The 16750-nt window shown below is 38.1% G+C and overlaps 1 long non-coding RNA gene across 1 annotated transcript; it reads right to left on the reverse strand.

The window, feature by feature from the left end:
* Positions 1–2721: 2721 nt before the first annotated feature.
* On the reverse strand, positions 2722–11343 carry LOC132392383 (uncharacterized). Its single transcript, XR_009511513.1, has 3 exons — positions 11327–11343; positions 3544–3650; positions 2722–2965 (listed from the first exon to the last, which is right to left on the reverse strand). It is a non-coding gene; the product is annotated as an uncharacterized LOC132392383 (long non-coding RNA).
* Between the last annotated feature and the right edge of the window lie 5407 nt (positions 11344–16750).

The raw sequence follows: 16750 nt of genomic DNA on the forward strand, positions 1-16750 counted from the left end.
AGGGAGATTGAAAATCTGTCTGAATGGAGCCAAAACAACCTCTCACTCAATGTCAGCAAGACCAAGCAGATGATTATTAACTTCAGGGAGAGGAACCCAGTGGTCCATAAGCCAATCCTGATCAGGAGATCAGAGGTGGAGAGCGTCAGTAATTTTAAATTCCTCGGGATTATCGTTTCAGAGGATCTCTCCTGGGTCCAGCTTGTAGGTGTCATTACTAAGAAGGCACAGCAGCACCTCTGCTTTATTAGAAGTTTGCAAAGATTTGGCATATCATCTAAAAATCTGACAAACTTCTACTGATGCATGGTGGAGAATTTACTAACTGGTTGCACCATAGACTGGTATGGAAACACCAATGCCCTTGAATGGAAAATCTTACAAATGTAGTGGATACAGCACAGTCCATTAGAGGTAAAACCCTTCCCACCATTGAGCACATCTGCAAGGAGGACTGTCATAGGAAAGCAGCACCCACCGTCAAAGACCCCCACCATCTAGGACATGAACTCTTCTCACTGCTGCCATCAGGAAAGAGGTACAGGAGCCTCAGGAGCCACACCACCAGGTTCAGGAACAGTTATTATCACTCAATCAGGTTCCTTAACCAAGTGGAGAACTTTAGTTACTCTGACGCTGAACTGATACCACCAGCTATGGACTCACTTTCAAGGACTCTAGAAATCATGTTCTAAGTACTTATTACTTAGTTACTTATTATTATTATTGTGATTCTTTTTTTGAATTTGCACTATTTGTTATCTTTTGCACATTGGTTGATTGTTTGTCTTTGAGTGCATTTTTCATTGGTTCTATCGTGTTTCTTTGTATTTACTGTGATTGCCCACAAGAAAATAAATCTCAATGTATTTAAATTGAACTTTGACATTAGTTACATAGCTTAAATCCTGGTATACAAATTTTGTGGAGAAACTACAAGAATATTTTTGCAATCAGGATGCATTCTAAGTTGAAATGCAAACCAAATCACTTGAAACCCACAGTTTGAAAACAACCTAATCTGCAAAAAGCAGGTGTGAGGATCAGAAAGAAAATAACTCTACCAATTGTTCAAAGAGGTTTGATATTTACATGATGCAGTCAAATTAAACATACTAAATTAAACATGGCACGGGTGGGTTGGCTGCTGCACAGGACCAAAAGAAGCTGCAGAGGGTTGCAAATCTAGTCAGCTCCATCTTGGTTACTAGCCTACAAAGTACCCAGAACATCTTCAAGGAGTGGTGACTCACAAAGGCAGTGTCCTTTATTAAGGACCTCCAGCATCCAGGGCATGCCCTTTTCTCACTGTTACCATCAGGTAGGAGATACAGAAACCTGAAGGCACATACTCAGCAATTCAGGAACAGATTCTTCACCTCTGCCATCCCATTCCTAAATGAACATTGAACACTACTTCACTTTTTTAATATATATTATTTCTGTTTTTGCATGATTTTTAATCTATTTAATATATGTTTACAGTAATCAGTTTATTTATTTATTTATTTATTTATTATTACTTTTTTTCGCTCTTCTTCTATATTAGGCACTGCATTGAACTGCTGCTGCTAAATTAACAAATTTCACGACGCATGCCGTTGATAATTAACCTAATTCTGATTCTGATAACTTGGCAGTCAGAAATGACAATTGAGTTGTAATTATTTTTTGTCAAGGGCATTCCTGAACCAGAGGCAATGTATAATTTGGCACAAAATTCTTCGTCAATTTTGAACAGTTTTGAACAATTTTGCTTATTTTGTCTCATGGACACATATATCAGAAGCAACACAGACAAAATGCTGGAAGAACTCAGCAGGTCAGGCAGCATCTACGGAAATGAATAAATAGTCGACCATCCAGGCTGAGACCCTCCTTCAGGACCGAAAAGGAAGCAGGAAGACGCCAGAATAAAAGGGTGGGGGGAGGGAAGACGGATAGCTAAAAGGTGATTAAGTGAAAGCGGGTGAGTAGAAAAGGTAAAGGACTGGAGAAGAATGAATCTGATAGGAGAGTGGACCACAGGAGAAAGGGAAGGAGGAGGGGACAGGTAGGCGAGGAAAGGTAAGAGACCAGAGTGGGGAGTTGAAGAAGAGGGGAGGGGGAGGGATCTCTTCTCTGGAATGAGAAATCGATATTCATACCATCAGATATAACAGAAGACAGACAAAGTATATTTTACCAAGTACTTGGTGAAGTTCTTAATGTCTCATTGACAAAGACCACTGTATATCAATAAGAAAGGGCTAGATGTTCAATACTGTCTCCATATATGCATCAGCTTTAGTTGCATTTTAAAACTAATCTAACCAAATGATTGAAAGTGTTTGTTTACTACAACAACATATAATGTGTAAATAAAAAGATATTTTATACAAATATAGCAGCTTTTCGGTAGTCTCAAAGCAATAATAGTGATGACTATCTATCCCTTATATTGGGTCAGAGGTCCATTTTTGTATGCTTCAAAAACATGATATAATTGATAAAACTTGTAATTACAGTGGATTCTGGTCAATTGGGATGCATTAGGATCAGTACATTTTGGCCCAAATAAGCGACTAGCTATGCATGGTAATAGTTAAAAAAGTGCAACAAAGACAAACTGAGTAACAAATTATGTATTTAAATGAAATACGGAACACATTAGAGCATTACCAATACTACTGCTGTACTATAAAACTATGTATTAGTTCCTAATACTTACCGATGGAAGAATTCATGATCATCGCGTTCCTTTGACTATAAATGAACAAAATCACCTAGTGCAGATGATGGACTGCCGTCATACAATGCTGTTGGTGATTGCGCCCTCCAAATCTTCATTTTCATTGTAAATTCAAGATGATTGTCAACACCTTCAAACTCTTCTTAGTTGTTGAAGCTGTTCTTCTACTTGTTGAAGTACAGATTTTGTTTCATTTTCTCTTCTGGCCATTCCTGGCATCTCTAAGCCTGAATGCTAGAAACCATAGTGAGCAAAACAGTTCTGAATTATCTTACTGCTTGTTTCTCACCAAATGTTAGTGACAAAAATCACTGCTCTTTGATCACAAACACACTCAACTGAAGCTATTTAAAAACCGTTCACTTGAAGTACGGTGTTATGTTTAAAGTACATGTGATTCACTCTGGTTAAAACCTATTCAGCAACAGTCCCTTGCCTCAATTAAGTGGCATAATGTCCCAAATAAGTGAAGGGAATCCAAACTATTTTCTCAATCTGTTTTTATTCTTTATGGGTTTTTCCAAATAAGCAGCTGCCCAATTAACCGACGGCCTGATTAACTGGAATCCACTATCTATTATACAGAAAATAAAAACATTATTATTCCCAGTGCAAGACATCACATCTCTTTTTTATTACTTAGCACATCAAATCTCCTTTACATTTATTCCTTGAGCAAACAGTCCACAACTTTTTCCATTGTTTCATCGCCTCCATGTTGAATGGCAGAATGGCCATAAAATCCACAGACTTTGTCAACAGGAAGTAGCTTCCTCAGTAAGCTTCATCCTGAAGTCCATCTGCCCCTTTACCTTGCTATGTAGCTGCTCTGCTGACGGACTCAGTGATGACGCCAGCCGTGGAATGAGCCAGTATTTGATTTCCAACCCTTCACAGACTTGTGGCTTTCATCACGCACCTGCAAAAAGTGAGGTGAACAAAGCTTCAAATGGCTAATTCCCAGAGGTTCATAGAGGAATTTTTAACTATCTGTCAGGGTGACTCATCTCAGTGTTCTAAAAAAAAGTGCACTTTTTTTTTTAGTGACCATGTTTACAGTGCTAACATAAGATTTTTTTCAGTTTATTTTACACACTTCCATTTAAAAAATCTAACTCTAAAACCTTAAGTTGAATTATATCCTAAGCAGGAGTTCATAGATAAAATTTTATTAGCCATTAATTAGAGTGGCTGTCCTTATTCTCCATAACTTCACCAGAAGTGCAATAGAAATGCCGTCAAGTGCAATAAGGTTTCTGCCACAATTTCTAACAGCACTGAAATATAATTTAACTAATGAATAATGATTCAAATTGAATTTACTCCATTTCACTTTCAGTCATTTCAGCATTTACCTGCACTTCAATATATTTTCATATGAAGACAACAGAAAATGAGAGGCCAGAGCAATTTTACCCAGTGAACTTAATTGCCACACCAGCAATGCATTTCCATCCTGATCCAGGCAAGAACATCCAAACTTTCCTCTTAGTCACTGCTTAAATACTGTTTTCCTTCTGTCCACAACAAAGGAACAATAAGTATGCCCCTTGGGGCCTCCTTGCACCCCAGTCCTCTTGAACATGTTCAGCTTGGTGGAAAATCAACACTGGTCTCTCCATAGAACCATAGAACACATGGGGTTATTTGGAATTAAAAGTAAATTTATTATCAAAGTACATATATATCACCATACACAACCCTGAGATTCATTTTCCAATGGGATCACTCAGTAAATCTATAGAATAGCAACTATAACAGGATCAATGAGAGATCAACCAAGGTGCAGAAGGCAACAAACTGTGCAAATGCAAATATAAATAAATAGCAATAAGTAATAAGAACATGAGAAAATGAGATAAAGAGTGAGACCATTGGTTGTGGGAAGATTCCAATGATGGGGTAAGTGAGTGTTATTATCTCCATTTTTTATTCAAGAGCCTGATGATGTTAGGCAAAAGTCTCTGTCACCTGCTCAGGCAAAATGGTTAAAATTAGCCTAGGGCAAAGCAAGGAGGAAATTGGCATGGGAATCATTAGGGTGATGTAACTTCAAACCCACATGGTTGTTGCATATAGATGGGTCATAATAAGAACATATGCAAAGGAGAAAGAGTAGGCAAATCGCGCACTTCACCATTGTATGAATTCATTGCTTATTCTCCTGATTGCAACAGCACTTTTCAGTGGTCGTTTCCCCCCCCCCCCCATGCCCTTAAATCCCTTGGAGTCACCTATCGGTTAGTTTTCAGCTTAAACATATTCAGTGACTTTCCTCCACAGATTTGTCATGTAGATTTTCAATGTTTCACTACTCTCCGGGGGAATAAGTTTCTCCATCTACACCTCACACAGGAAATCCCATATCCTGAATCTATTCTCTTTGTCCTAGATGTCCTCATAAGGAGAAACATTCCCTCAGCATCCACCCTGTCAGTCCCCCTCAGAATCTCACATCTTCCAGTAAGATTTCCTCTCTTTCCTCTAAATTCCAATGAGTATCTCTGCCATTTCCCTATACAGGTTGAGTACCCCTTATACGAAATTCAAAAATCTGAACCTCTGAAATGCAAGTTTTTTCAAGAGCTGCCTTGATATCACCAATGGAAAATTCCGCAAGGATCCCAGGCCACATGCAAGTCTCTGCAATCCACGGACAGTTATGAGAACTGACCTCACACATGACCTCACACACTAACAGAATTTAGTGAAATTAGAAAACTGCATGAAGTGAAAATGAAGATCTTGATCGTGTATTGAAAGAGTAAATTCATCAGCATTGGAGTGAACATATGCCGCTTACCGGTATGCTGATCATGAAACAAGCAAAACTCTATCACAATGATCTGAAAATTGAAGATAACTGTCATTATTCACCAGGCTGGTTACAGAAACTTAAGAAAAGGCACAGCATTAAATTTTTAGAGCATCTGCTGATCACAAAGCAGCAGAGAAATTCATTGATGAGTTTGTGAAGATTGTTGCTGATGGTAATCAACACTAGAACAAGTCTAGAATGCTGACTGTTTTTATACCTTACATAAAACCTAAAAAAGTAAAAGATAAATAGAGTGTACTGCAACTGTTCATCACAGGTGGAGACTGAAAGTCTGCCTCTATTTGTTGTTGTTTATCAGCTGATTCAGGTATTTTCCCAATGCTGCCTTGCTACTTTTGTTCCCTGCACACATCTTATTTCCATTATATTAATGGTATATAATAATTTTACTGCTAAGTACAAATGTGTGATGAACAAGTGTAAGACATAGACTGCTTACTGGTGGCACATAAATTCAGAGTCAGAAATGATGGTGATCCCAAGCTATCTCATTATATTTTCCAAAATCTGAAAAAAATCCAAAATCCAAAACACTTCCAGCCCCAAGCATTTTGGATAAAGGGTACTCAACCTGTATTAATTCTCCAGTCTCATCTTCTAAGGGATACTTTAGATACTTTTAGGAGCTATGTTGCTTACCAGTTTACACTCATACTCCATCTTTTCCATTTCTTTTAGTCATGCTTTGCTGGTTTCTGAAAAATAATGGTTCACACTAAGTTGAACTATTTCCCTGAAGTTCTCAACTAGTGAGTGAAGATGTCCCATGTCTCTAAGAAATGATCCTCAGGAATTGAAAGCCCTCTCTCCTTTATCGCCACATTTGTATGCTAGTACAGTACACATAGAAGATGACAGGAATTTACTTGACTATACCAAGATAAAATGGAATGCTTCCATGGGGTGCCAATGCTACGTGGTATGATATATAATTTTTTTTTTTGCAAAACCTGCAATCACAGACATTTTCCTTTCCGTTGAGAGGAGTAAAGACCTACTAACTTACATTTAATTTCACCAGGAATATGTTAAACTTCCACAAGTAATTTCTGTTGAAGTGTTTCCCTCCAGTTAAATACTCATAAGGATTGGCATCCAGTCTTCAATTTGATTTCTTTCTACTTAAATCCATCATTTACTTTTGGTTGATACTGAATGTGAGCCCTTGTCAAGTGCATGTTAAAAATGACTGGATTTGATTTTTCACTCAGTACCATAAGAAATTTCTAATCCAGCATGTGATTAGTGATTAACTTACACACAGCTGGGAAATACTCAGTCTTTGTATGAAACATCTCTCTCAAGCACAGTGAACTCCTGACAGAGCTTGCCCTTTTGGCCTCTGTTATATGCACCCATTAACTTATCAGTTCTGATCCAGCCTTGACATGAGCTTCGACTGAGAGAAACTGAAACAGCAGCCCTCATAAGTGGTCTTATCATTGACAACTGGTCCTATTCAGGATATCTAACAAAATGAACTATATTATAAACTTTCTGGTTATCTAGCTTCTACATTCCATTTAAACAGCTTTTAATGTTCCATTTAAATATGTATAAAGCTACTTTATAAAAGTTTTTCCCCCTAAGGATAAGACTTTCAAGGAATGTGCCGTCAAAAGCTATTTCCTATGGATAATAATTATAATAATTAACTGGGGAAATTTACAAAGTCTAAATACTGTATTCACTAAATTAGAAAAATTTTTCATTCTCACTGACACTGTGATGAGGTCAGAAGGTTGTGACTGGCCTTCCAACAATTCTTGAAACTTATCTTCCACACAAAACCAGTCATTCATTCATTAAACTGTCTCACCTAATATAATTGCACAATTCCTAAAATTCCAAGAACTCAGAGGAGGTTTAATCCAAAAGGGCACGTACTGCAGTACTTTTGAAGAACGAATGTTCCTAACATTGAGGTGTCCTGGACAGGAATAGAATTGTGAATTCCTTTGCCTTTGTTTAGCAGAGCAGTGTGAAATATCAGAAGTGCAGATGAGTAGCATAACTTACAATCTACTGACTTAAAATAGGAAAACCAACAGATTTGAGAAAAAAATGTAGGAAATGTTTGGTTGGAAACCATTTACTGCAATAGGATATTGAATCCTGTTTAAAGTGATCAAGAATTACTGTAGATCCCAGTTATGTTCTCTATAGAAAAGTCTCAGAATACATCTGTGCAAGCTTTGTTGAAAAATTCCATTAATTACATTACTAAAAGATGAAGATATCAGGTTTATAGAAATATAACATATACAAGATGTTATTTGGCATGCTTTAATATACATGCTCTGGATTCTCCTAATGAACTTCATATGAATGACATATTTGAGCAAGATTCCTTTGAATCTTCTATGAAATATTGCTTATACTTAACCTTAATGAGCTTAGAGAATGAAGTTACGTTACCTTTGTTTTTCTCTTTATGTCAGATCTTAAAACATGTCCCAGAAATATCACGAAATATTTCTCATACAACTAATTACAGCAAAATATACTGAATATATATCTTGGATTATGTGCATCAGGGTAGAAATTTAGAGGATAGAATTTGAACAACAGCCTATATGTTTCTAACCAAATCACAATTTCCTCTCTGAGGTCAAGGTTATTTTGGAAACAGTCGATTTGCTGCCATTTCTCTTGAGCTTCTGGAAAGGTCATCCTTGCCAGGCCACACTACAGGACTCTTTCAATATTTATTAAGGTACGTGATACTTGAGAATCCCAAAATGTCTGGTCTTTTCCATGGGTTTCATTATACTTTGTCTGCAACTGAAGTTAAATACCAAATTGTGTCAACAGCCAGGAATGCTGAGGGTATCCCTAGTCTCCAATTAAACCAATGTGAAGTAATACTCTGTCTCAACAATAAGGTATTATAATTTCTGAATTATAAATAACTCTTAGAGCTTTTTGGAATATGTGCATTCACATGTGAATATATATAACTACCTTCACAGACCGGTTCCATACAAGCAGAATGAAAATAAAAGAGAGCTTCAAAGTCTGTTGTAGAGAGAATTACATCCATGCAAATTCAGTATTTGGCAGAACTGAATGAGAAAGTGGTAAATCAGAGTAGTTACCTGAATAGTACATTGTAATACACAAGATTATGGTGATATTTCAATGCAAAATCACTTTAAGGTGGATAGACTAAGCTTTTTATCCTGCTAACTTATCTCTGGCATGGTGTCAATGGGAATCCAGGTACATCTAGAAATCAACAATTTGTGTTGAGAAGGTTCAACATCACTTCCTCAATCTTGCGGGTTTTTGTTTTGAATGTTTTATAAGTTAAGTTCCAAAATATTTTATCTTCCAACATGTAAACTACCTTATTGTATTGTTACTGCAAAGTAAATGCAACTTGGTCAATTTTCAAATAATGTAAGCTTTTGCAAGAAATCAATGACAGTTTCGGGCTCCTCTATAGTAAAGAAACCATACGATTGGCAAAATACAGTATAACTTATTGAGTCAAAAAGTAGCCAGTCATCTGAATCATATGCAAATATATTTAGAAAATACTCAGTGGCCTACCAGCTGCTAGTCATATATCGCCGAAAGGAACATTTTAATAATAATAATAATATTAAGTTGCATTTATAAACCACTTACAACTTGATAAAATATCCCAAGTGACTTGACATAAACATTTTAAAGTTAATCACTAATTACATATGGGGAAGGGATAGATCATTTTGGATGTTCAGATTGCTTTGAAAACACTGAAGTCAAATATTAATAACATTTTTGAAAAAAAAATAGTCAAGATCAGAATCAGGTTTATTATCATTGACATGTGCTGTGAAATTTGTTAACTTAGCAGCAGCAGATCGATCCAATACTTGATAATACAGAAATAAATCAATCAATCAATCAATTGCAGTAACTATATATATATTGAATGGGTTAAAATACTGCAAAAACAGAAATAATGTATATTTTTTTATAAAGTGAGGTACTGTCCAATGTCCATTCAGGAATTGTATGGCAGAGGGGAAGACGCTGTTTCTGAATCGCTGAGTGTGTACCTTCAGGCTTCTGTACCTCCTTTCTGACGGTAACAATGAAAAGAGGGCATGCCCTGGGTGATGGGGGTCTTTAATAAGGACGTCGCCTTTCTGAGCCACCACTCCTTGAAGATGCGTAGGGTACAACAGAGGCCAGTTTCCAAGATTGAGCTGACTAACTTTACGACTTTCTGTAGATTCTTTCGGTTCTGTGCAGTAGACCCCCACACCAGACAGTGATGCAGCCTGTCAGAATGCTCTCCGCAGTACATCTATAGAGGTTTTCGAGGTACATCTCTTCAAACTCCTAATGAAATATACCACTGTCTTGCCTTCTTTATAGCTGAATAGAGATCTTGACACCCAGGAACTTGAAGCTGCTCACTCTCTGCAGTTCTGATTCCTCTATGAGGATTGGTTTGTGTTTCCTCAGCTCACCCTTCCTGAAGTCCACAATCAGCTCTTTGGTCTTACTGACACTGAGTGCTAGGTTGTTGCTGTGACACCACTCATCTAGCTGGTATAATTCACTCCTGTACACCCTCTCATCTCCATTAGACATTCTACCAGCAATGCTTATATGATCAGCAAGTTTATAGATGGCATTTAAGCTATACCTAGCCACACAGTCATGGGTATAGAGAGAGCAGAGCAGTGGGCAAAGCACACACCCCTGGGGTGCACCAATGTTGCAAGTGAACATGAATATTGCAGGTGAAAGGTGGGACATTCTGTTCAGAGTTATTGGCTGTTTTTGGTGTGGATTAAGGTGACAAAAAAGCAGAATAGGTAGCTTTAATATAACAAAGCAGAAGCCTGGAAATTCATGTATTCCTAAGTAAATGTTAAAATGTTAAATGTTAAAACTGGTTTAACACACATTGCTTTAAATAACACACTTTTAGAGTCTGAGTACCACCTTAAATTGGGCAAAAGTAAATCAATCAATCAACAATATAAAATTCTCATTGATTTGTGATTGGCAAACACAAAGTGCACTTCGGAATATTGTGGAGAACTTACTCCAGTACCACACTAAAAAATGGCATGAAATGAAGAATCACACACAAAATGCTGGAGGAACTCAGCAGAATCTATGGAAATGAATAAACAATTGATGTTTCAGGCTGAGACCTTCTTCAGCCCAAACTGTCGACTGTTTATTCATTCCCATAGATGCTGCCTGACCTGAGTTCCTCCATTATTTTGTGTGTGTTGCTCTGGATCTCCAGCATCTGCAGAATCTCTTGTACTTATGATTTGCCGCTTCACTCAGAAGCCTCTTCGAAGGAAGCCTACTTTAAAACTACTCTTCAACAGGAGTTCAGTGAGACCCTTGCTCACTGCTCCCTCTCTGTGATCTCTTTGACCATGTACTCACTCAGACTCACTACCACAGCCATGTATCCTTCCTGGAAACTTATCTAAACTGAAGAAGGGTCTCTGCCCAAAACATCAATTGTTTATTCATTTCCATAGATGCTGCCTGACCTGCTGAGTTGTTCCAGCATTTTGCGTGTGTTGCTTTGGATTTCCAGCATCTGCAGGATTTTTTGTGTTTCTAAATGGAGAATGATGTCATTAGATGTGCGTCCAGCACTGGAGATGCATCACTTGTGCCACCACAATGCATGCTGGGAAGAGCCAGGCTCAAATTCCGGAGAGACAGGAAATAGCACAGAACTGACTGCTCTTACACTTACAAGAGGAAACATCTCTCTTCATTACCTTAACATTGAAGTAGCTTCATATTTGGATTCTTAGTGAACACTTCTCATTTAGAAGCAGTGTTATGTCAGCCCCTTCATTCCAGTCATTATACGTGTGGAGGTTGAAGAAATGGAAGATGTCCCTGAGGTGGATACAATCAGGGAGAGGCAATTTATTCATATTATCAACTTAACTGCATGCAGGGTCAGTTTACACAGCTCTGCTCAAACTGCTTAGCGTTTTAGATATTGTTACGATCCAGCAACAATGAATATATAATTGAGGCAGGTTTTTTTATAACAAATAAAACATTTATTAAACACTGCTAAAAAACCCCAAAGTAAACAAGCGACTAACAAAACTAGAAGTCAGCTGCTATACAGCAGCTCAAACAGTTCTTAAAGCAAGAAATGTGAACTCAGTTCTTTAAAAGTAGTATTGGAAAAAGTCCAAAATTATTTACAGTCAGTTAGGAGAGACTTTCGTTGAAGTAATAAATTCTCTATCGTGACATTACTGCTGATTCCAGCCGAAGTATGCCTTGTCTGAAGGATTTATGATTGAAGGAAATAAAACGGCTTAAAGGCACTGCCCTTTCCTTGGCAAATGACTTGGCCTTCACAGCTGCCTTTGGCAAAGAATTCCACAGAGTCACCACCCTCTGGCTAAAGAATTTCCTCCTCATCTCCGTTCTAAATGGACATCCCTCTGGTCTTAGACTCCCCTACCATAGGAAGTAATAGCTCTCTCCATCTATAGGAAGCGAGACAATCTGTAAACCTGGATAACTCTCTCCATTCGCTTTCCTTAATATATTGGGTGGGTGGGATGTGGGTAACAAAAAATGCTTTGTACAAACCTCCTGAAGGGAGTATCTGTCAGCCTTTCACCACAGCTGTGAAGTGACAGAATGCTTAACATATTAGAGAATATCTTAAATTGCCTAAGAGGATTCAGTAAAAGCAGCAGGAAGTAGAGAGAGGGCAAGAAAGAGCAATTTGTAATTCATACTTACTTTTATGAGAGTTAATCTGGGGCCCACAAGTTGATCTTATGCCTCCCTTGCTATGGGTTCCTTCAATCTCCATGCTGATTCTTGCAGGGATGGTACCTAGAGATGATCTCTGCCAGCTGTCTGAGCATGGCAGACGGTCCCTGACCTGGTGACTTTCTGCAGTTTCCATCAAACTTTACAGTGTTGATGCAGCTAGCAAGATTTAAATGAGACCCCAGGGCTAAATTAATTTTATGTTTTATTTTTAGATCAGCAAGTGAGTTTAATAATTCCCTTGATCCTTAATTATCCAAAGCTCACTTGGAATTAAATCATCAATTTGGATGTTTCCTACTGTTTTTAACATGCAAAGTAAAACTTCAGCAGCAGGCTGGAATTGATACAAATTTGGCAGAAGGTGCTCAAGGAACTAATTGGAAGTTCCTGTTCCTAAATTCATAATATTCCTGTTTATTCCTTCAGCTGTCCACTGCTGATTTAGTAATCCTTTGGTGCAACCTTAGGCATGACATTCTTGTGACCAGCTGCTGGTTTTCTTGTGAATGTTGTTGTCAGCAAGGGCATTCCATGGGGTTTATTAATGGCTGCCCAGACTGAGTGGAAATCAGAAGTAGAACTGGCCCCATGTTAATTCCAAAATCAAAGTGCTAACTCTCCTGTTTCTATGATTCAAGAATTTGTTACTTCTGTGTGAAATTATCAATGGTTAATGTCGTGTATTTAATATTTCAGTAACATTTGAGTAATATTGTAAATATATTGCTTGATCAAGCATTCGTTGTTAACATAATTCATTACAGCTTGTATGTAAAAATATGCGAATGACACATATCATTACACCACATAGAAACACAGAAAAACTAAAGCACAATACAGGCCCTTCAACCCACAAAGCTGTGCCGAACATGTACTTACTTCAGAAATTACTTAGGGTTACCCATAGTCCTCTATTTTTCTAAGCTCCATGTACCTACCCAGGAGACTCTTAAAAGACCCTATCGTATCTGCCTCCACCACCGTTGCCAGCAACCCATTCCACGCACTCAGCATTCTCTGCATAAAAAACTTATCCCTGACGTCTTCTCTGTACCTACTTCCAAGCATCTTAAAACTGTGCCCTCTCATGCTAGCCACTTCAGCCCTGGGAAAAAACTTCTGACTATCCACATGATCAATGCCACTCATCATCATATACACATCATCATAAGTGCGTGCTTCGCTGAAGTAAAAACAAACCTAAGATATGTTATTCCCTGCTCCATATTTTTCTTTCAATTCGTTTTAATTTTTGGACACGTTTGACCATTTAGTTTGTGGAATCTTATATTTTGGAGTTACAAAACTTACCAATGTCAACGAGAAATTTTTAAATGAGATGGCAACCTGTCTGTTCAAATTCAGCGAGATATTCAAGTTTTTTAAAAAATTGTAGCACATTTCTTTTTCTTTGTAAGAGGAGAAAGACGTTCAAGTTAGAAAAAAAGGCAGAAAACAGACAAATTCACGGTTCATAAACACTAAATACCAAGTGATAATAATCATAACTTTAAACAAAAAGCAGAAATGCTGGCTACATCAGAAAGATAGATGTACTCCACTGCACAAAAGATAACTGGTTGATGTATATTGAGCAAATTCAGCAATATTTTAAATCAAATGAAATAGCAGATGAAAAGCAACTGCCAGTTTTGCTGAGTACTTTGGGTGGAAAGGCATACAGTTTGCTCAGAGGTTTAACTGCTCCAACCAAATCAGCCGAAATTAGCTTTGCTGATATTATGAAAGTAATGCAGAGACATGAAACGTAAAGCATTCTGCAATCAATAATGGTTTTGGTTCTAAGTAAGTGGAATCAAAAGGAAGCAGAGTCCACTTCAGCTTTTGTGGCTGAATTGAAGAGATTGCCTGAGTGTTGTCAGTTCAGTGATGGGCTTAATGATAAACAGAGAGATCACTTAGTTTGGAATCTTACAAGAAAGCATTCAAAGACAGCCTCAAACTGAATCACAAGTCATATTTAAAAGAGCAGTTGACAGAGACACAACTGAGTTGCAGTCGGGAAGGAAAGTGAGCATGAACAAAATTGCACGTCTAAACGGAAACCTGCCTGGTTGAACAAAGTGTGGTTCTGTTGTGTTACAGGGGCTCACATACACCAGACCAATGCAGATTTAAAGATGAAACGTGCAGAAAATGCAACAAAGTAAGACAAATACAAAGAGCATACCGGGCAGACAAAAATAAATAGACTGCGCAGGGTAGAGAAAAAGCTAAAAACTCAAACTGCCGTTTCAAAAAGTGCACCAATCTGCATGCTGTGGATGACAAGTCTGATAATGATGGGAGTGACTCAGGACTGAATAGTCTTGAGTTAAACAATGTGAAAACTAAAAATAGACAACCAATATGGTTTACACCAGAAGTGAACTGCAAATTAATTAAAATTGAATTGGACAGTGGCTTGGCTGTTTTAACCATTCCACAAAATGATTTTGAGAAGCATTTCAAAGATACTAAACTGAAGCCTGCAGATAGCCAACTGAGAGTCTGTACTGGTGAAAAGATTACTCCTGTTTAAATGACATTTATAACAGTGAAACATATCAACCAACAAGCCACATTGGGCTTGTATGTGGTAAAAACAGGAGGGCCAGCATTGTGGGGTTATGAATGACTGAGACAACTACAACTTGATTAGAGAACCTTCCACCATTTGTATGCTCCATTCTCTTGCAATACAATTAACTGAAAGCAAATTAAGAAAGGTACTGGATGATGCCACAGCAGTGTTTAAGGGTGGCATTGGAAAACTCAAACATTACAAGGGTAAAATAATGTTTTCAAAGCCCATCTGGTACCTTAAACTACCCATGATAACGTAGCAGTGAGCTAGATCGTACTGAGACTAAAGGATTTTTTTCCAAGGTTGAGTGCAGCACATGGCATTGCGAGTGGTCCCTGTAGCCAAGAAGAATGGGCCTATTAAGATCTTTGGTGAATTTAAGGTCACCACCAGCCCAATACTGAAAGCAGATCAAAACCCTTTGCCCAGGATAGAGGATAATTTTGCAAACCTTTCTGGAGGATCAGAATCCAATTTATTATCACCAACATGTGTCATGAAACTTGTTAACTGCAGTTCAATGCAATACATAATATAGAAGAATCAATAAATAAATAAATAACATTTCAGCAAGGAGTACTTAGCTAAGGCCTACCAACAGATGGAGGTGGAAGAAGAGTCCAAAGGGCTTCTCACCTTAAATATTCACAAAAGGTTTTATTGCAATAATAAGCTTATTTTTCGAGTAGTATCTCAACCTGCACTCTGGCTGAAAGCTATGGACCAGGTGCTGCAAGGCTGCCCAGGCACTCAGTGTTACCTGAATGACATCACTGATATCTGGGTGACAAGGAACATCTCCAAAATCTCAAAACAGTGTTGAAAAGATTAGAAGGTTATGGACTCACATCACAAGGCAACGACTGTGAATTCTTTAAACCAAGCATCACTAACTGATCACACCACTGACACACAAGTATTACACAAATATGCTGAGAAAATTCAAGCAGTGGTGGATGCCTCAAGGCCAAAGGATATGTTATAGCTGCAGTCCTTTTTAGGATTCGTCAATTACTCTAACATGTTCCTGCCAAACCTGGCTACAGTGTTCCACCCCATAAGATTAGGAAGAAATGGTAATGGACAAAGCAGTGTGAGGTGGCTTTCCAAAAGTTAAAGGGAATAGTGTAGACACTGTACCCACACATTATGATTCACATCATTTAGAGAACCTTGCCTGTGACCCCTCGCCTTATGGTAAAGGTGCAGTCATGTCACATATTATGAATGATGGAAGTGAATGCCCCATAGCCTTTGCGTCATGTTCCCTTACCGCTACAGAAAAAAAATATGCAGATTGACAGACAGGCCTTGAGTCTGGTGTGGGGTGTAAAACATTTGAAACAGTACCTTATGGGAGAGCGTTTATCCTCATTACTGATCATCGACTGCTAGTGTCCATTTTCAATCCACAGAAGGGTGTTCCACCAGCAGCAAGAGTTGGGCTCTGTTTCCTGGAGGACACATTGCAAGAGTGAATTCAGAAGGATGACTAATCATGGAAATTCTGATGGTTGTCCTGTTTTCACTTGGTAAAGGAATTACCTGAAAATTTTTCAGAAGTGGACACTCCTCTTAACGTTTTCTCCAAAGCACAAACTGAAAGTCTTCCTATTACGGCAAAGATGATCCAAAGGGAAACAGGAAAAGACCCCCACACTGTCTCGGGTTTACATGGACACACAAAATGAATGGAAGGTGCAATAGTCCAACTCCCCCATTTCCAGTTTCCCTATTTTCACCAGTACCAGGATGAACTTGCCCATGATGGGGATTGTCTTATGTGGGGATGAAGAGTTGTTGT

Source organism: Hypanus sabinus, chromosome 4 (genome assembly GCF_030144855.1).
Source record: "Hypanus sabinus isolate sHypSab1 chromosome 4, sHypSab1.hap1, whole genome shotgun sequence".
Taxonomy (NCBI): Eukaryota; Metazoa; Chordata; class Chondrichthyes; order Myliobatiformes; family Dasyatidae; genus Hypanus; species Hypanus sabinus.